We start from the raw sequence: 21474 nt of genomic DNA on the forward strand, positions 1-21474 counted from the left end.
AGCATTATCAAGGGAATTCAATGCATAAATAAGAACGTTATGCTTCAATTACACTGGACGACATTTCTTCTCCAAAAGTGTTGCTTCCTCAGAATTTTTTTTTTGTTTATGATAGACTGCTTTAGGCCAAACATAAATACAATTTCAGACTCACATAGTGACAGTATCACATAGGATTTGGAGAAACAAGAAATTATCCTTTAACGAAAATAATGCATTTAATTGCATAACGTTACTAATGTTTTGCAATAGTTCAACTAAGCTAAAAAAGTTCTGTTGATAATTTTTGTTTGTACTCAGCATCTGAGTACATTCTTGCTTGTGTCCAACAATAATCAGCCAGCATTGATGAATTCCAGTTGTCCTGATACTTTTTCTCTACGGCCACAATGACCTAGTGAAACCTTTCACCATGCTCGTCACTAACAGCACCGAGATTTGCATGGAAGAAGTCTAAATGAGAATGCAGAAAGTGAATCTTTAGTGACATGTTGCACTTCATGGTTTTGTATGCTCGAAGCATGCTGTCGACCGGCTGCACGTGGTTTAGTGCTCTGCAATTGCCAAGGAAATTTTCAACAGCATCTTTGAATTCCATCCATGTGATTTTCTTCAGTCCCACTAGAAGTTCTTCAAATTGTCTATCTTTGATGACCCGCTTGATTTGTGGACCAGCAAAAATGCCTTCCCTAATATTGGCATCAGTTATTCAGATTTGAATCATTAATTGAAATTAAAAAAAGGTGATTTCAAAAAAATGGTGTGTGATTCAGAAATTTCATGGTGATTTTCATGACCAACTGCCCAAAATTCATTGAGATACACCCAAAGGTATTCAGGAAGCAAAATCTTTGTTGTCCAGTGTTATACGGGAGCTTGATGAGACCATATTTGTAATACTGTCCATGTTACTTTGTGCTTTAAAGAAAAAAAATACACTGGAATTATTTCTGAGGTTTTCTAGACTAATACCTGAATGGGAAGCTTGTCTCATGAGAACAGCTCAGAAAGGCAAGGTTTAAATTTGGTAGTATTTAAAAAAAGGAAGCAGAGATCTTGAATGGTCCTCAAGGGTGAACATGGACAGAATGCTTTCTCTTATGGTACGATAAAACTTTAAAAATAAGGATTGCCCATTTAGAACAGCGAAAACATTTTTGTCCAGGGGTCACAAGTCTTTGTGATGTTGCTGAAATACCATTAATTTGCTCTCTCCATTTGTGATTCAACTTGGCTTGACAGCAGCAGTCACAAATACAGAGATTATTGGGCAGGACAGGGGTAGCAGGAATACTGGGGCGGGATTACAACTTGATCAGCCATGCTCTTATTGAATGGCAGAACAGGCTTGACAGCTCAAACTTTCTTTGAATTTGTGATGTAATCTGCACTGAATGTTCTTTAATGAAATTGGGTACAGTACTTGAGTACATTTCCAGAAATCTGAGCTGTGTACCCTGGTCCCAGGCCAGCACAGGAGCTGGGAGGCTGCAGGACATGCGTTGATTGTCACTTGGCTTGTTGTTTCTGATATCATAAGTGAATTTTTCAAAAATTGTTTTACTCACATTGTGATTTTAACTTTTTTCATTATTTGACAGAAATACCTTTAGCTGCCAAGACAGGTTTTCTTTATCTATCTCATTCTCTGTCTTTAGAAAGGTCTTCATTTCAACTTCTTTTAAAGGAAATAATTTGTTTTATAATTATGAGGTGCTGCCATTAGAAGGTCAAATACCAGTACCATACAGGCATCTGTTCAAGCCAAGTTTATTGCCATTTAACTACATACATATATGCCATCAAATGAGGCATTTCTCCAGACCAGGGTATAAAGCACAGTAGTACACATAACACACAATAACTTAGGAATGCAAGAATTAAGTCTACAAATGAATTACACATGGATAAAGGAAGTAGAGTGCATAAATTAAATATTGTAGAGTATGGTATTGTAGAGTATCTAGTGACACTTCAAATGTGATGCTGCAGAGAGTTCAGAAGCCTAATGATCCAAGGGAAGAAGCTGCTTTCCATCCTGACCGTTCTTGTCTTTATGCATCGTAGTCTCCTGCCTTATGATAGAAAGTCAAAGAGGATGCTGGATGGAAGGGTGGGATTCGTGATAATATCAAGGGCCCTGAGTACACAATCCTCCCAATAAATTTTCCTGATGGATGGTAGGGAGACACCCATGATCCTCTTGGCCATTTTCACTGTTCTTTGCAGGGCCTTTTGTTCCGATGTTTGTCTGCTCCCATACCAAATGGAGATGCAATTTGTCAGGATGCTGTCAGTGGTGCTCCTGTAAAATGCAGTTTAGATTGGGGTGGGATGGGGGGTGGAGAGCCTCACTTGCCTCTATTTCCTCAGGAAGTGGAGTGGAGGTGCTGATTCAGGGAGGTGATATTGAGGGACCAGGTGAGGTCACCTGTGATGTGAATTCCCAGGAACATGTTGCACTAAACGCTTTCTATTGAGGAGTCATGTATGCACAAAGGGGGAATGGTTCACCTCACTTCCCTAAAAAATACAATTACAAACATTTGTACTATTTTGGTTTTATTGAAAATGCATTTACTCTATTTTGATTCTAAATTCTATTTCTTCTGAATCCATTTCCCATTAAATCTTGGGAAAATTCAGTAGAGGGTTGCCACCAAACAAGTAAGCTGGCTTTCTGGAACAGGAAAGTAAAACTGGAGGAACCGAGCAGGTCAAGCAACATCTGAGAAGGTGAGCTAAATACAACAGATTCTGCAGATACTGGCAATCCAGGAGTCAGAGTCACACGATGTTGGAGGAACCGAGCAGGTCAAGCAACATCTGAGAAGGTGAGCTAAATACAACAGATTCTGCAGATACTGGCAATCCAGGAGTCAGAGTCACACGATGTTGGAGGAACTCAGCAGGTCAGGTAGCATCTATGGAAAGGAATAAAGTATTAACACAGAAACAAGTCCTTCAGCCCTTAATGTTGCACCAAACCAGCTAAAGAGCAAATCAAAACCCCCCTCACAACTAGTCCTTCCTACTCACACCATGTCCATACCCCTCCATTTTCCTCATATCCATGTGCCTATCTAAACATCTCTTAAAAGCCTCTAATGTATTTACCTCTACTACCTTACCAGGCAGCACAATCCAGGCATCCACCACCCTCTGAGTAAAAAACTTACCCCTTACATCAGCTTCGAACCTACCCCCTTTCACCTTCAATTGTATGCCCTCTGGAAGAGATAGTTCTATCCTGGGAAACAGATGTCTATTCTATCTATACCTCTCAATCTTACAAACCTTTATCAAATCTCCCCTCAGCCTCTGCTGCTCCAGAGAAAACAACCCAAGTTTATCCAGCCTTTCATGATGTCAGATGCCCTCTAATCCAGGCAGCATCTTGGTAAACCTCTTCTGCACCCTCTCCAAAGCCTCAACATCCTTCCTATAGCAGGGCAACCAGAAATGTGTGCAATACTCCAGATGTGGCTGAACCAGAGTTCTATAAAGTTGCAACATAACCCCTTGACTTTTGAACTCAATGCTAGACTAATAAAAACAAGCATTCATAAGCCTTTTTAGCCACCTGTGTAGCCACTTCCAAGCAGCTAGGAACCTGGACCCCAAGATCTCTGATATATTCCTTTCCATGGATGTTACTTAATCTGCTGAGCTTCTCCAGCATTCTGTGTTAATTTGAGGAGTGCAATAGATTGACCTAAACATTAATTGGCTTTCAGTCCAAGCTTTGTCAATCTATTTGCAAAGTATGCTGGACATCCGGAGATAGGCTTTAATTATATAATACAGCAGGCTGTATGTGCAAAAGCTGGCCTTAAGGAACTTGAAGACATGAAGATTGTAACCAAGGCAAGTCATTTCTGGTTGTACTTTGAACAAATATCAGAATTTATTGGACTAATTATGTATAACAATGTGTGCTGGCTTAGTTGTGGTCTGTTCTTAAATGTTAAGTGTTTGGATTAAATCGGTTTTTGATGAATGAAAAGATTTCTTGTCATTTATGTTGTTTGGATTTTTAGACTGATGCCTTTTGCCGATCTCTTCACACATTTAAACAACTTGAACACTAAATACAGGGATCTGGCAAAACACTTGATGTTTGTTAATATAAAAGCCTTTGAAATCAAACTGGAAGCATTTAAATGTGATGCTGAAAATGGAAATAATAAACTAAAAAAAAGATGATTGACATTGAAATTCCTGAAAAGACAGGTATTCAGAGCCTTTCAATCCATGTTTTGAGTATCATTAGTTCAAGTATTGAACAATTTTCTTTAAGATTCACCAAGTTCAAGTCATTTGCTGAAACTGCAAAACAATATGTGTTGATTATATAACATTAGACACACTGAATTTGGAAAGATTACATTGGAATGATTAAAATAATTTTGAAATGCAATTGACTTAAAAGCAGCTCAACTTGGAGGCAAAGATTTGTCAACTTAAGAGTTGAACCAGAAAATATTGACAGATTGGTCAGCAACTGGATCAAAGCATAAAACTCCAGACAATGAGGTCTGAAACTCTGGAATTCCATTCCTGAAATTTTTAAACTGTCTGAAAAGTCTTGCAATGGCAATATTCACAGAATAGTCATCAACATATACACGTGAGTCAATGTTTTCAGTGATCAAATTGACCAAGTCTTATAGGTGTCCACTGAGTAATGAAACTCGTGCAACCTGCATAGGTCTCAAAACAACCAAGTCAGTCAAGACACTTTTTATTATCATTTTGACCATAACTAATACAAGCCAGATACACATATTTGTTACTGTTCATGCAGCAAGTCTCACTGAGAAAAAATGTGCTTTCTTCCTTTCCTTGATTTTTTAAATGAAGCTTACACATTCACTTTCTTAAAAAAAAGTTATGCGGTACAATACTATTTAGAAATTAAGTGATTTTTCAATTGTTTTTATGATTTATACTTAATTGTTTGAAGAGGTGTTCTGAAAAGCTTCATTTAATTCAGATGTCTGTCATACTTAGTAAAACAATACACATTGTAAATAAACAAACAGGACTTGTCCTTTTCCCTTAAAGTCCATAATAGTTATTTTCTTTAATCAATAGTAATTCATTAATCAAGGATAAATTCTGTTCAAAATTACCATGCCACTTGAGAGAATTTGTTTCCAAAATTATTGCTTTCAAATATTCACCACCCTGATGTTCCAAGCAGGATGCACAGGCGAAGGCAACAATTCAGAGTGCAATTGTTTTGTCACTAAACACTGCAGATCACCCATCTGAAACTGGACAATTTGTGGCAGCAGGATCTATTTTCATTTCACTTAACAGTGGCTGCATACATAAGATAATTCACAGGATGTTTCAAAGTACATGCAGGACTGAGTCATGAACCCTTCCTGGACATAGCCAAAATATTCAGCCCCATCGAAACGTTCTACATCAAGACGGAGCCAATCCATATCAGGGAGCTAAAATCACCCATGACAAAAAACCTGTTGTTTTTGTACCTTTTCAAAATCTGACTCTCAATCTGCTCCCCAGTGTCCCTGTTGCTATTTGGGGGGTGGGGGGGGAGGACACTATACAAATACTCGCAGAGTGACTGTCCCCCAATGTTGCGGTTGTTATGGTGGAAGGGGGGGGGGTAATCTATACAAATACTGACAGAGTGAATGTCCCCTAATGTTGCTGTTGCTATGGGGGGGGGGAGTAATCTATACAAATACTCACAGAGTGACTGTACCCCAATGTTGCTGTTGTTATGGGAGGGGTGAGGGAGTAATCTATACAAATACTCACAGAGTGACTGTCCCCCAATGTTGCTGTTGTTATGGGAGGGGTAAGGGAGTAATCTATACAAATAGTCACAGTGTGACTGTCCCCCAATGTTGCTGTTGTTATGGGGGGGTTTGGGTAAGTAATCGATACAAATACTCACAGAGTGACTGTCCCCCAATGTTGCTGTTGTTATGGTGGGGAGAGTAATCGATACAAATACTCACAGAGTGACTGTCCCCCAATGTTGCTGTTATTATGGGGTGGTGGAGTAATCTATACAATTACTCACAGATTGACTGTCCCCCAATGTTGCTGTTGTTATGGGCCGGAGTAATCTATACAAATACTCACAGAGTGACTGTCCCCCAATGTTGCTGTTATTATGGGGGGTTGGGGGAGTAATCTGTACAAATACTCACAGAGTGACTGTCCCCCAATGTTGCTGTTGTTATGGGGGGGTTGGGGGAGTAATGTATACAAATACTCACAGAGTAACTGTCCCCCAGTGTTGCTGTTGTTATGGGGGGGTTGGGGGAGTAATCTGTACAAATACTCACAGAGTGACTGTCCCCCAATCTTGCTGTTGTTATGGGGGGGGGGGAGAGTAATCTATACAAATACTCACAGAGTGACCGTCCCCCAATGTTGCTGTTATTATGGGGGGGTTGGGGGAGTAATCTGTACAAATACTCACAGAGTGATTGTCCCCCAATGTTGCTGTTGTTATGGGGGGGGGGAGAGTAATCTATACAAATACTCACAGAGTGACTGTCCCCCAATGTTGCTGTTGTTATGGGGGGGGGGGGAATTTATACAAATACTGACAGAGTGACTGTCCCCCAATGTTGCTGTTATTATGGGGGGGTGGTGGAGTAATCTATACAAATACTCACAGAGTGACTGTCCCCCAATGTTGCTGTTATTATGGGGGGGGTGGTGGAGTAATCTATACAAATACTCACAGAGTGACTGTCCCCCAATGTTGCTGTTGTTATGGGGGGGTTGGGGAAGTAATCTATACAAATGTAACACCCCGGGTCGCCTCAGGCTCGTTCAGCTCGTTCTCGTCTAGGGGGAGCAGCCTTCGGCCCCACCACACTGGGTAATCAGCTGGTGTGGATGCTGTGAGATGTCCCCGCCTCACCCAAAAACAGACAGTACACCATATGCGATTAAATGAGTACAATTTATAAAGGTTACTATAACTAAGTGATTAATAACGATACAGTATATATGAAGAGAAAATTAAAGAAAAGGCGCCAAACTTATCAAAGTCCAAACCACTTCGTGCACAGCCGTCGGAGCTCAATTACTGAAGTCTTCTGGCCACCATTCGATCCCCTCCGAACTCCTCGGACTCTCCAAACAGCTCAGGACCCTCCGAGTGGTCAACCAAGCACATCTAGCTTCATCCCCCCCTCCGTCCTCGGAGAATCTCCCGGCCTCGGACCCCCCTTTGGGGTCCGATCCTCGCCCAGCTTAGAGCATTGCGTCCTCTCTCTCGACCCCCTCGCGCCGATCTCCCCAAAATCCCGTCAACAAAAGCTTACAGACTCAGAAGAAAGAACATTAATCCCCATTTGGTTTACAAAGGAATACCATTCTCGTTATCAGTAAATTAGCATTCCTGCTAGTTAACAAAAAAGAAGAAACCCTCTTTACACTCTCCCTCCACCAAATAAAAGTCACGTCCTCATGACTACTAAATAACTTGCCAACTTTCCTGCCAACACACCGTAACCCAAGCACAAACAGTGACATTTCCTCCCCACACAGTAACCCTCACGCCCTGTTCCTCAGGCGCTACTTAGGCCAACTATCTGGGAGTTCCCTAACCCTTCTGAGGCCTCCGTACCCCCTCACCTAAACCCTTCAGGCTCGGACACAACTGGGGATACCTTGGGCCCACTACCAACTCCTCTCTCAACCTCTCACTCATGCCCCACACTGCACACAGCTAACCCTCCCCGCTACACCTGACTCAATGGGAGAAGGGCCAAAGGTCTCTTCCTCAATCGAGGTAAAGTCAGCAAAAGGCAGCATGTACCACACATCCAGCACATCATCCATCAAATCTGTATTCTTCCTCATTCCTGTGATCGGTAGCTGCTGTTTGATCTTCTCCAAACGGAAACACGTGGCCTGAACTGCTCCTGCAGTCTCTTCAGCCTCCTGTTCAGTATTCACTGCACTTCTCTCCAGCTTTTTCTTCCTCATGACTTCTTCCAGATCAACTTTCAGGTTTTGCACTTCATTTGAACTGTCGATGGTCATCTTCAGGTTCCCTTCAAGTTTCCGCTTCTCTCTGCTGAGATTTGTCTGTAATTTCTTCACCTCCCCAAACTCCCCTCTCTGGGTTCTCAGTTTGCTATTACCCTCAGTCAGACAACTTTCTTCATTCTCTCCAACTTGTAAGTCTTCCGAATGGTTCCAGATCACTTTCTCCAGTCTCTCCGTCTTCATTTCAAACTTGATTCCGTAGAGACAGTCACTCACGAGCTGCGACCTTCGCCAGCCCTGGCACGTGTCCCGAAAACACTTTAACTCGGTAGTTCTCAGCTGCTCCTGCAACGACCTCACTTCATATTCTCCTGAGGCAAATCCAAATACCAAGAGATCATCCACATACACCAAAACTCCAAACGCCTCCACATCCCCTATGGTCTTCCACCTGCCCCGCAGGAAGGTTGCAAGGGCTCCAGATATGCCCTGTGGCATCTTTTCGGACCCGGAGACTCCTAGGGAATTTATAACGGCCGTCTTCTCCTTGTCGGCCCCACTCATCGGGATCTGGCAACATCAACTCCTCAGATCCAGCACCTTAAACCACATCGCACGACTCAGATAGGCCATCGCCTCTCTGGCCCTCAGGGCCATATTCTGGTCACTGACAGTGCGCCTCTTCAACGCAATATAATCCACACACACGCTGCCTACGTCTTCCACGGCTTCAGGGGACAGTCGCTGCAACCTCTCTCTCTCCGAGGTGTCTTCAGCAGTCAACTCCGCTCCCTCGTGGTATTTCGCAGCGTCCACTAAGAGGGTCTCACCCTCAGATACTTCCCCCAGGCCGTACCACCACTGGCTCTTGTTTGAATTCGGTATCGGCCCAATGCTGCTACACACGTCTGCACAAGCAGCTCGAAACCCTGGGTGCATCGACAATGTCTCCAAACAGCGCTCACCCACCTCCTCCGGGCAGGCCCCCAAGTGCACCAACAGGATATTGGTTCTCTCTAGAACAGAAACGCTGCCCGTCTCAACAGGGTCCGGACACATCAGCATTAACGATTCCTGAACCTCAGTCTCCTCCACATTTGCCTCTAAGAACTCCATTTTCACTGACCAACAACCGTCGTCTGGATAATCACTGGCACTGGTACCCCGAGTCTCCAGTGTTCTCAATGTCGTCAAGGGTAAATGCTTCCAATAACGGTTATAAAACAAACTGTACAGCAACTTAACCGGCGCCCCGGTGCCGAGGATGGCTTTAACTTGACTTCCATCCATCCGTAACAACACCTGTGCGCGTGGCCCCTCTAAGCCTTCAGGAATAGAGTCTGCTCCTTTCGGGAGTTCCTTGGTACATTGCTGGGAACGTGCTCCCCCAGAGACCCCAAGCCGTTCCCCCACTGGGCCTCCTCTAAGTTTCCCGACACCTCTCGAATCAACGGAACAACTGATCCCCTTGACAGATCCCCTTGGCACCACAAGCAATTTATCTGCCCCCCTAGGCAAAAAGGGATAAGCTAAAAACTTCCCACCAATCTCCTGCCACGGATATGATAAGCCCCCCAGCTGCGGCATTTGACTTCCAGTCGAACCACACGCATTTTCCCACACTTTCCCAGAACTGGCAGCGGTCACTTCGAGGTAATTGCGCCCGACAGTTCTAACAAAGTCACCAGCCCGTCTACTCAAACTTTCAACCCGTCCCTGTCGCTTTCCCTCAGCCAAGCACTGCCACTCACCCAACAACTGAGAGGTCCGCTCCGCCCACGCTTCCGCCCTTTTAGGGCTGGACATTATTCCAATAACCGGGCGGAGCCCACCACTGCTGAAACATCCCAACCTGTCACTCCTCACTCTCCAAACAGTACGGACAACCCATGGTCCCATCACCATTTCGTCAGCACTAGTTGGAACTCGAACAACGACCTCGAGGCTACCAACAGCAGCCACCCCACCCAACACACACGCAGCGATAACCAGCAATCACACACCCACAAAGGCACACCAGCTCTTCGCCGCAGACACAATTTAAAGAGGGTGATCATACAGCTTCCACAGAAATCAACCCCGGACGAGCACCCCACAATGTAACACCCTGGGTCGCCTCAGGCTCGCTCAGCTCATTTCGTCTAGGGGGAGCAGCCTTCGGCCCCGCCAAACTGGGTAATCAGCTGGTGTGGATGCTGTGTGATGTCCCCGCCTCACCCAAAAACAGACAGTACACCATATGCGATTAAATGAGTACAATTTATAAAGGTTATTATAACTAAGTGATTAATAACGATACAGTATATATGAAGAGAAAATTAAAGAAAAGGCACCAAACTTATCAAAGTCCAAACCACTTCGTGCACAGCCGTTGGAGCTCAATTACTGAAATCTTCTGGCCACCATTCGATCCCCTCCGAACTCCTCGGACTCTCCAAACAGCTCAGGACGCTCCGAGTGGTCAACCAAGCACATCTAGCTTCATCCCCCCCTCCGTCCTCGGAGAATCTCCCGGCCTCGGACCCCCCTTTGGGGTCCGATCCTCGCCCAGCTTAGAGCATTGCGTCCTCTCTCTCGACCCCCTCGCGCCGATCTCCCCAAAATCCCGTCAACAAAAGCTTACAGACTCAGAAGAAAGAACATTAATCCCCATTTGGTTTACAAATGAATACCATTCTCGTTATCAGTAAATTAGCATTCCTGCTAGTTAACAAAAAAGAAGAAACCCTCTTTACACAAATACTCACAGAGTGACTGTCCCCCAATGTTGTTGTTGTTTTGGGGGGGGGAATTTATACATATATTCACCGACTGACTGTCCCCCAAAGTGGTTGTTGTTACGGGGTGGGGGTTGGGGGAGTAATCTGTACAAATACTCACAGAGTGACTGTCCCCCAATGTTGCTGTTGTTATGTGGGGTTTGGGGAAGTAGTCGATACAAAAACTCAGGGAGTGACTGTCCCCCAATGTTGCTGTTGTTATGGGGGGGGGGGGTGGAAGAGTAATCTATCCAAATACTCACAGAGTGACCGTCCCCCAATGTTGTTGTTGTTATGGGGGGGGGGGTGGAAGAGTAATCTATCCAAATACTCACAGAGTGACTCTCCCCCAATGTTGCTGTTGTTATGGGGGGGGGTGGAAGAGTAATCTATCCAAATACTCACAGTGACCGTCCCCCAATGTTGCTGTTGTTATGGGGGGGGGTGGAAGAGTAATCTATCCAAATACTCACAGAGTGACGGTCCCCCAATGTTGCTGTTGTTATGGGGGGGGGGAGTAATCTGTATAAATACTGACAGAGTGACTGACCCCCAAAGTTGCTGTTGTTATGGTGGATGGGGGAGTAATCTATACAAATAGTCACAGAGTGGCTGTCCCCCAAAGTTGCTGTTGTTATGCGGGGGTTGGGGGAGTAATCTATACAAATACTCACAGAGTGACTGTCCCCCAATGTTGCTGTTATTAGGGGGGGGGAATTTATACAAATACTCAGAGAAATTGTCCCACAAAGTTAATATTGTTATGGGGGGGTGGGGGAGTAATCTATACAAATACTCACAGAGTGACTGTACCCCAATGTTGCTGTTGTTATGGGGGGGGAGTAATCTATACAAATACTGACAGAGTGACTGTCCCCCAATGTTGCTTTTGTTATGGGGGGGGGAATTTATACAAATACTGACAGAGTGACTGTCCCCCAATGTTGCTGTTGTTATAGGGGGTTTGGGGAAGTAGTCGATACAAAAACTCACACAGTGACTGTCCCCCAATGTTGCTGTTGTTATGGGGCGGGGGTGAGTAATCTGTAGAAATACTGACAGAGTGACTGTCCCCCAATGTTGCTGTTTTTATGGGGGGGTTGGGGAAGTAGTCAATACAAAAATTCACAGAGTGACTGTCCCCCAATCTTGCTGTTGTTATGGGGGGGGGGGAAATTTATACAAATACTGACAGAGTGACTGTCCCCCAATGTTGCTGTTGTTATGGGGGTGGGGAAGTAATCGCTACAAATACTCACAGAGTGACTGTCCCCCAATGTTGTTGTTATTATGGGGGGGTTGGTGGAGTAATCTACACAATTACTCACAGAGTGACTGTCCCCCAATGTTGTTGTTGTTATGGGGGGGTTGGTGGAGTAATCTACACAATTACTCACAGAGTGACTGTCCCCCAATGTTGTTGTTATTATGGGGGTGTTGGTGGAGTAATCTACACAATTACTCACAGAGTGACTGTCCCCCAATGTTGTTGTTGTTATGGGGGGGTTGGGGGAGTAACCTATACAATTACTCACAGAGTGACTGTCCCCCAATGTTGTTGTTGTTATGGGGGGGTTGGTGGAGTAATCTATACAATTACTCACAGAGTGACTGTCCCCCAATCTTGCTGTTGTTATGGGGGATGGGGGAGTAATCTATACAAATAGTCACAGAGTGACTGTCCCCCAATGTTGCTGTTGTTATGGGGGATGGGGAAGTAATCTATACAAATAGTCACAGAGTGACTGCCCCACAATGCTGCTGTTGTTATGGGGGATGGGGGAGTAAACTATACAATTACTCACAGAGTGACTGTCCCCCAATGTTGCTTTTGTTATGGGGGGGGGGAATTTATACAAATACTCACAGAGTGACTGTCCCCCAATGTTACTGATGTTATGTGGGGGGGAATTTATACAAATACTGACAGAGTGACTGTCCCCCAATGTTGCTGTTATTATGGGGGGGGTGGTGGAGTAATCTATACAAATACTCACAGAGTGACTGTCCCCCAATGTTGCTGTTGTTATGGGGGGGGTTGGGGAAGTAATCTATACAAATACTCACAGAGTGACTGTCCCCCAAAGTTGCTGTTGTTACGGGGGGGTTGGGGAAGTAATCTATACAAATACTCACAGAGTGACTGTCCCCCAAAGTTGCTGTTGTTACGGGGGGTTGCGGAAGTAATCGTTACAAATACTCACAGAGTGACTGTCCCCCAATGTTGCTGCTGTTATGGGGGTTGGGGGAGTAATCTATACAAATAGTCACAGAGTGGCTGTCCCCCAAAGTTGCTGTTGTTATGCGGGGGTTGGGGGAGTAATCTATACAAATACTCACAGAGTGACTGTCCCCCAATGTTGCTGTTGTTATGGGGGGGGTTGTGGAAGTAATCTATACAAATACTCACAGAGTGACTGTCCCCCAATGTAGCTGTTGTTATGGGGGTGGGGAAGTAATCGCTACAAATACTCACAGAGTGACTGTCCCCCAATGTTGCTGTTATTATGGGGGGGGGGGTGGTGGAGTAATCTATACAAATACTCACAGAGTGACTGTCCCCCAATGTTGCTGTTGTTATGGGGGGGTTGGGGAAGTAATCGATACAAATACTCACAGAGTGACTGTCCCCCAATGTTGCTGTTGTTATGGGGGGGGGGGTGGAAGAGTAATCTATCCAAATACTCACAGAGTGACTGTACCCCAATATTGCTGTTGTTATGGGGGTGGGGGAGTAATCTATACAATTACTCACTGAGTGACTGTCCCCCGATGTTGCTGTTGTTATGGGGGGGTTGGGGAAGTAATCGATACAAATACTCACAGAGTGACTGTCCCCCAATCTTGCTGTTGTTATGGGGGGGGTTGGGGGAGTAATCTGTACAAATACTGACAGAGTGACTGTCCCCCAATGTTGCTGTTGTTATGGGGGGGTTGGGGGAGTAACCTATACAATTACTCACAGAGTGACTGTCCCCCAATGTTGCTGTTGTTATGGGGGGGTTGGGGAAGTAATCGATACAAATACTCACAAAGTGACTGTCCCCCAATCTTGCTGTTGTTATGTGGGGGGGAATTTATACAAACACTGACAGAGTGACTGTCCCCCAATGTTGCTGTTGTTATGGGCGGGTTGGGGAAGTAATCGCTACAAATACTCACAGAGTGACTGTCCCCCAATGTTGCTGCTGTTATGGGGGTTGGGGGAGTAATCTATACAAATACTCACAGAGTGACTGTCCCCCAATGTTGCTGTCGTTACGGGGCGGAGTATTCTATACAAATACTCACAGAGTGACTGTCCCCCAATGTTGCTGTTATTATGGGGGGGGGGGTGGTGGAGTAATCTATACAAATACTCACAGAGTGACTGTCCCCCAATGTTGCTGTTGTTATGGGGGGGTTGGGGAAGTAATCGATACAAATACTCACAGAGTGACTGTCCCCCAATGTTGCTGTTGTTATGGGGGGGGGGGGGTGGAAGAGTAATCTATCCAAATACTCACAGAGTGACTGTACCCCAATATTGCTGTTGTTATGGGGGTGGGGGAGTAATCTATACAATTACTCACTGAGTGACTGTCCCCCGATGTTGCTGTTGTTATGGGGGGGTTGGGGAAGTAATCGATACAAATACTCACAGAGTGACTGTCCCCCAATCTTGCTGTTGTTATGGGGGGGTTGGGGGAGTAATCTGTACAAATACTGACAGAGTGACTGTCCCCCAATGTTGCTGTTGTTATGGGGGGGTTGGGGGAGTAACCTATACAATTACTCACAGAGTGACTGTCCCCCAATGTTGCTGTTGTTATGGGGGGGTTGGGGAAGTAATCGATACAAATACTCACAAAGTGACTGTCCCCCAATCTTGCTGTTGTTATGTGGGGGGGAATTTATACAAACACTGACAGAGTGACTGTCCCCCAATGTTGCTGTTGTTATGGGCGGGTTGGGGAAGTAATCGCTACAAATACTCACAGAGTGACTGTCCCCCAATGTTGCTGCTGTTATGGGGGTTGGGGGAGTAATCTATACAAATACTCACAGAGTGACTGTCCCCCAATGTTGCTGTCGTTACGGGGCGGAGTATTCTATACAAATACTCACAGAGTGACTGTCCCCCAATGTTGCTGTTATTATGGGGGGGGGGGGGGTGGTGGAGTAATCTATACAAATACTCACAGAGTGACTGTCCCCCAATGTTGCTGTTGTTATGGGGGGGTTGGGGAAGTAATCGATACAAATACTCACAGAGTGACTGTCCCCCAATGTTGCTGTTGTTATGGGGGGGGGGGTGGAAGAGTAATCTATCCAAATACTCACAGAGTGACTGTACCCCAATATTGCTGTTGTTATGGGGGTGGGGGAGTAATCTATACAATTACTCACTGAGTGACTGTCCCCCGATGTTGCTGTTGTTATGGGGGGGTTGGGGAAGTAATCGATACAAATACTCACAGAGTGACTGTCCCCCAATCTTGCTGTTGTTATGGGGGGGTTGGGGGAGTAATCTGTACAAATACTGACAGAGTGACTGTCCCCCAATGTTGCTGTTGTTATGGGGGGGTTGGGGGAGTAACCTATACAATTACTCACAGAGTGACTGTCCCCCAATGTTGCTGTTGTTATGGGGGGGTTGGGGAAGTAATCGATACAAATACTCACAAAGTGACTGTCCCCCAATCTTGCTGTTGTTATGTGGGGGGGAATTTATACAAACACTGACAGAGTGACTGTCCCCCAATGTTGCTGTTGTTATGGGCGGGTTGGGGAAGTAATCGCTACAAATACTCACAGAGTGACTGTCCCCCAATGTTGCTGCTGTTATGGGGGTTGGGGGAGTAATCTATACAAATACTCACAGAGTGACTGTCCCCCAATGTTGCTGTCGTTACGGGGCGGAGTATTCTATACAAATACTCACAGAGTGACTGTCCCCCAATGTTGCTGTTATTAGGGGGGGGGAATTTATACAAATACTCAGAGAAATTGTCCCACAAAGTTAATATTGTTATGGGGGGGTGGGGGAGTAATCTATACAAATACTCACAGAGTGACTGTACCCCAATGTTGCTGTTGTTATGGGGGGGGAGTAATCTATACAAATACTGACAGAGTGACTGTACCCCAATGTTGCTGTTGTTATGGGGGTGGGGAAGTAATCGCTACAAATACTCACAGAGTGACTGTCCCCCAATGTTGCTGTTATTATGGGGGGGTGGTGGAGTAATCTATACAATTACTCACAGAGTGACTGTCCCCCAATGTTGCTTTTGTTATGGGGGGGGGGGGAATTTATACAAATACTGACAGAGTGACTGTCCCCCAATGTTGCTGTTGTTATAGGGGGTTTGGGGAAGTAGTCGATACAAAAACTCACACAGTGACTGTCCCCCAATGTTGCTGTTGTTATGGGGCGGGGGGGGAGTAATCTGTAGAAATACTGACAGAGTGACTGTCCCCCAATGTTGCTGTTTTTATGGGGGGGTTGGGGAAGTAGTCGATACAAAAATTCACAGAGTGACTGTCCCCCAATCTTGCTGTTGTTATGGGGGGGGGGGAAATTTATACAAATACTGACAGAGTGACTGTCCCCCAATGTTGCTGTTGTTATGGGGGTGGGGAAGTAATCGCTACAAATACTCACAGAGTGACTGTCCCCCAATGTTGTTGTTATTATGGGGGGGTTGGTGGAGTAATCTACACAATTACTCACAGAGTGACTGTCCCCCAATGTTGTTGTTGTTATGGGGGGGTTGGTGGAGTAATCTACACAATTACTCACAGAGTGACTGTCCCCCAATGTTGTTGTTATTATGGGGGGGTTGGTGGAGTAATCTACACAATTACTCACAGAGTGACTGTCCCCCAATGTTGTTGTTGTTATGGGGGGGTTGGGGGAGTAACCTATACAATTACACACAGAGTGACTGTCCCCCAATGTTGTTGTTGTTATGGGGGGGTTGGTGGAGTAATCTATACAATTACTCACAGAGTGACTGTCCCCCAATCTTGCTGTTGTTATGGGGGATGGGGGAGTAATCTATACAAATAGTCACAGAGTGACTGTCCCCCAATGTTGCTGTTGTTATGGGGGATGGGGAAGTAATCTATACAAATACTCACAGAGTGACTGTCCCCCAATGTTGCTTTTGTTATGGGGGGGGGAATTTATACAAATACTCACAGAGTGACTGTCCCCCAATGTTACTGATGTTATGTGGGGGGGAATTTATACAAATACTGAAAGAGTGACTGTCCCCCAATGTTGCTGTTATTATGGGGGGGGTGGTGGAGTAATCTATACAATTACTCACAGAGTGACTGTCCCCCAATGTTGCTGTTGTTCTGGGGGGGGGGAATTTATACAAATACTGACAGAGTGACTGTCTCCCAATGTTGCTGTTGTTATGGGGGGGTGGTGGAGTAATCTATACAAATACTCACAGAGTGACTGTCCCCCAATGTTGCTGTTGTTATGGGGGGGGTTGGGGAAGTAATCTATACAAATACTCACAGAGTGACTGTCCCCCAAAGTTGCTGTTGTTACGGGGGGGTTGGGGAAGTAATCTATACAAATACTCACAGAGTGAATGTCCCCCAAAGTTGCTGTTGTTACGGGGGGTTGCGGAAGTAATCGATACAAATACTCACAGAGTGACTGTCCCCCAATGTTGCTGCTGTTATGGGGGTTGGGGGAGTAATCTATACAAATAGTCACAGAGTGGCTGTCCCCCAAAGTTGCTGTTGTTATGCGGGGGTTGGGGAGTAATCTATACAAATACTCACAGAGTGACTGTCCCCCAATGTTGCTGTTGTTATGGGGGGGGTTGGGGAAGTAATCTATACAAATACTCACAGAGTGACTGTCCCCCAATGTAGCTGTTGTTATGGGGGTGGGGAAGTAATCGCTACAAATACTCACAGAGTGACTGTCCCCCAATGTTGCTGTTATTATGGGGGGGGGGGGTGGAGTAATCTATACAAATACTCACAGAGTGACTGTCCCCCAATGTTGCTGTTGTTATGGGGGGGTTGGGGAAGTAATCGATACAAATACTCACAGAGTGACTGTCCCCCAATGTTGCTGTTGTTATGGGGGGGGGGTGGAAGAGTAATCTATCCAAATACTCACAGAGTGACTGTACCCCAATATTGCTGTTGTTATGGGGGTGGGGGAGTAATCTATACAATTACTCACTGAGTGACTGTCCCCCGATGTTGCTGTTGTTATGGGGGGGTTGGGGAAATAATCGATACAAATATTCACAGAGTGACTGTCCCCCAATCTTGCTGTTGTTATGGGGGGGTTGGGGGAGTAATCTGTACAAATACTGACAGAGTGACTGTCCCCCAATGTTGCTGTCGTTATGGGGCGGAGTTATCTATACAAATACTCACAGAGTAACTGTCCCCCAATGTAGCTGTTGTTATGGGGGTGGGGAAGTAATCGCTACAAATACTCACAGAGTGACTGTCCCCCAATGTTGCTGTTATTATGGGTGGGTGGTGGAGTAATCTATACAAATACTCACAGAGTGACTGTCCCCCAATGTTGCTGTTGTTATGGGGGGGTGTGTAAGAGTAATCTATCCAAATACTCACAGAGTGACTATCCCCCAAAGTTGCTGTTGTTACGGGGGGGTTGCGGAAGTAATCGATACAAATACTCACAGAGTGACTGTCCCCCAATTTTGCTGCTGTTATGGGGGTTGGGGGAGTAATCTATACAAATAGTCACAGAGTGGCTGTCCCCCAAAGTTGCTGTTGTTATGCGGGGGTTGGGGGAGTAATCTATACAAATACTCACAGAGTGACTGTCCCCCAATGTTGCTGTTGTTATGGGGGGGTTGGGGAAGTAATCGATACAAATACTCACAGAGTGACTGTCCCCCAATGTTGCTGCTGTTATGGGGGTTGGGGGAGTAATCTATACAAATACTCACAGAGTGACTGTCCCCCAATGTTGCTGTCGTTATGGGGCGGAGTAATCTATACAAATACTCACAGAGTGACTGTCCCCCAATGTTGCTGTTATTATGGGGGTTGGGGGAGTAATCTATACAAATACTCACAGAGTGACTGTCCCCCAATGTAGCTGTTGTTATGGGGGTGGGGAAGTAATCGCTACAAATACTCACAGAGTGACTGTCCCCCAATGTTGCTGTAATTATGGGGGGGGTGGTGGAGTAATCTATACAAATACTCACAGAGTGACTGTCCCCCAATGTTGCTGTTGTTATGGGGGGGTTGGGGAAGTAATCGATACAAATACTCAGAGTGACTGTCCCCCAATGTAGCTGTTGTTATGGGGGTGGGGAAGTAATCGCTACAAATACTCACAGAGTGACTGTCCCCCAATCTTGCTGTTATTATGGAAGTGGGGGAGTAATCTATACAATTACTCACTGAGTGACTGTCCCCCGATGTTGCTGTTGTTATGGGGGGGTTGGGGAAGTAATCGATACAAATACTCACAGAGTGACTGTCCCCCAAAGTTGCGGTTGTTACGGGGGGGTTGCGGAAGTAATCGATACAAATACTCACAGAGTGACTGTCCCCCAATGTTGCTGCTGTTATGGGGGGGGGGAATTTATACAAACACTGACAGAGTGACAGTCCCCCAATGTTGCTGTTGTTATGGGGGGGTTGGGGGAGTAATCTGTACAAATACTGACAGAGTGACTGTCCCCCAATGTTGCTGTTGTTGTGGGGAGGTTGGGGAAGTAATCTATACAAATACTCACAGAGTGACTGTCCCCCAATGTTGCTGTTATTATGGGGGGGTGGTGGAGTAATCTATACAATTACTCACAGAGTGACTGTCCTCCAATGTTGCTGTTGTTCTGGGGGGGTTGGGGAAGTAATCGATACAAATACTCACAGAGTGACTGTCCCCCAATGTTGCTGTTGTTATGGGGGGGGGTGGAAGAGTAATCTATCCAAATACTCACAGAGTGACTGTCCCCCAAAGTTGCTGTTGTTACGGGGGGGTTGCGGAAGTAATCGATACAAATACTCACAGAGTGACTGTCCCCCAATGTTGCTGCTGTTATGGGGGTTGGGGGAGTAATCTATACAAATAGTCACAGAGTGGCTGTCCCCCAAAGTTGCTGTTGTTATGCGGGGGTTGGGGGAGTAATCTATACAAATACTCACAGAGTGACTGTCCCCCAATGTTGCTGTTGTTATGGGGGGGTTGGGGAAGTAATCGATACAAATACTCACAGAGTGACTGTCCCCCAATGTTGCTGCTGTTATGGGGGTTGGGGGAGTAATCTATACAAATACTCACAGAGTGACTGTCCCCCAATGTTGCTGTCGTTATGGGGCGGAGTAATCTATACAAATACTCAGAGAGTGACTGTCCCCCAATGTTGCTGTTATTATGGGGGTTGGGGGAGTAATCTATACAAATACTCACAGAGTGACTGTCCCCCAATGTAGCTGTTGTTATGGGGGTGGGGAAGTAATCGCTACAAATACTCACAGAGTGACTGTCCCCCAATGTTGCTGTAATTATGGGGGGGGTGGTGGAGTAATCTATACAAATACTCACAGAGTGACTGTCCCCCGATGTTGCTGTTGTTATGGGGGGGTTGGGGAAGTAATCGATACAAATACTCAGAGTGACTGTCCCCCAATGTAGCTGTTGTTATGGGGGTGGGGAAGTAATCGCTACAAATACTCACAGAGTGACTGTCCCCCAATCTTGCTGTTATTATGGAAGTGGGGGAGTAATCTATACAATTACTCACTGAGTGACTGTCCCCCGATGTTGCTGTTGTTATGGGGGGGTTGGGGAAGTAATCGATACAAATACTCACAGAGTGACTGTCCCCCAAAGTTGCGGTTGTTACGGGGGGGTTGCGGAAGTAATCGATACAAATACTCACAGAGTGACTGTCCCCCAATGTTGCTGCTGTTATGGGGGGGGGAATTTATACAAACACTGACAGAGTGACTGTCCCCCAATGTTGCTGTTGTTATGGGGGGGTTGGGGGAGTAATCTGTACAAATACTGACAGAGTGACTGTCCCCCAATGTTGCTGTTGTTGTGGGGAGGTTGGGGAAGTAATCTATACAAATACTCACAGAGTGACTGTCCCCCAATGTTGCTGTTATTATGGGGGGGTGGTGGAGTAATCTATACAATTACTCACAGAGTGACTGTCCCCCAATGTTGCTGTTGTTCTGGGGGGGGAATTTATACAAATACTGACAGAGTGACTGTTCCCCAATGTTGCTGTTGTCATGGGCGGGTTGGGGATGTAATCGCTACAAATACTCACAGAGTGACTGTCCCCCAATGTTGCTGTTATTATGGGGGGGTGGTGGAGTAATCTATACAAATACTCACAGAGTGACTGTCCCCCAATTTTGCTGTTGTTATGGGGGGGTTGGGGAAGTAATCTATAAAAATACTCACAGAGTGACTGTCCCCCAACGTTGCTGTCGTTATGGGGCGGAGTAATCTATACAAATACTCACAGAGTGACTGTCCCCCAAAGTTGCTGTTGTTACGGGGGGGGGGTTGCGGAAGTAATCGATACAAATACTCACAGAGTGACTGTCCCCCAATGTTCCTGCTGTTATGGGGGTTGGGGGAGTAATCTATACAAATAGTCACAGAGTGGCTGTCCCCCAAAGTTGCTGTTGTTATGCAGGGGTTGGGCGAGTAATCTATACAAATACTCACAGAGTGACTGTCCCCCAATTG

The 21474-nt window shown here is 45.6% G+C and overlaps 1 long non-coding RNA gene across 2 annotated transcripts in view; it reads right to left on the reverse strand.

Moving 5' to 3' along the window:
* Positions 1-1754: 1754 nt before the first annotated feature.
* The window catches only part of LOC132394214 (uncharacterized), an 88470-nt gene continuing 68750 nt past the window's right edge, over positions 1755-21474 (reverse strand). For both annotated transcript variants that reach the window (XR_009512221.1, XR_009512220.1), the window contains one exon: positions 1755-2924. This is a non-coding gene — a long non-coding RNA (uncharacterized LOC132394214). The remainder of the gene's footprint in view (positions 2925-21474) is intronic.

Source organism: Hypanus sabinus, chromosome 5 (genome assembly GCF_030144855.1).
Source record: "Hypanus sabinus isolate sHypSab1 chromosome 5, sHypSab1.hap1, whole genome shotgun sequence".
NCBI lineage: Eukaryota > Metazoa > Chordata > Chondrichthyes > Myliobatiformes > Dasyatidae > Hypanus > Hypanus sabinus.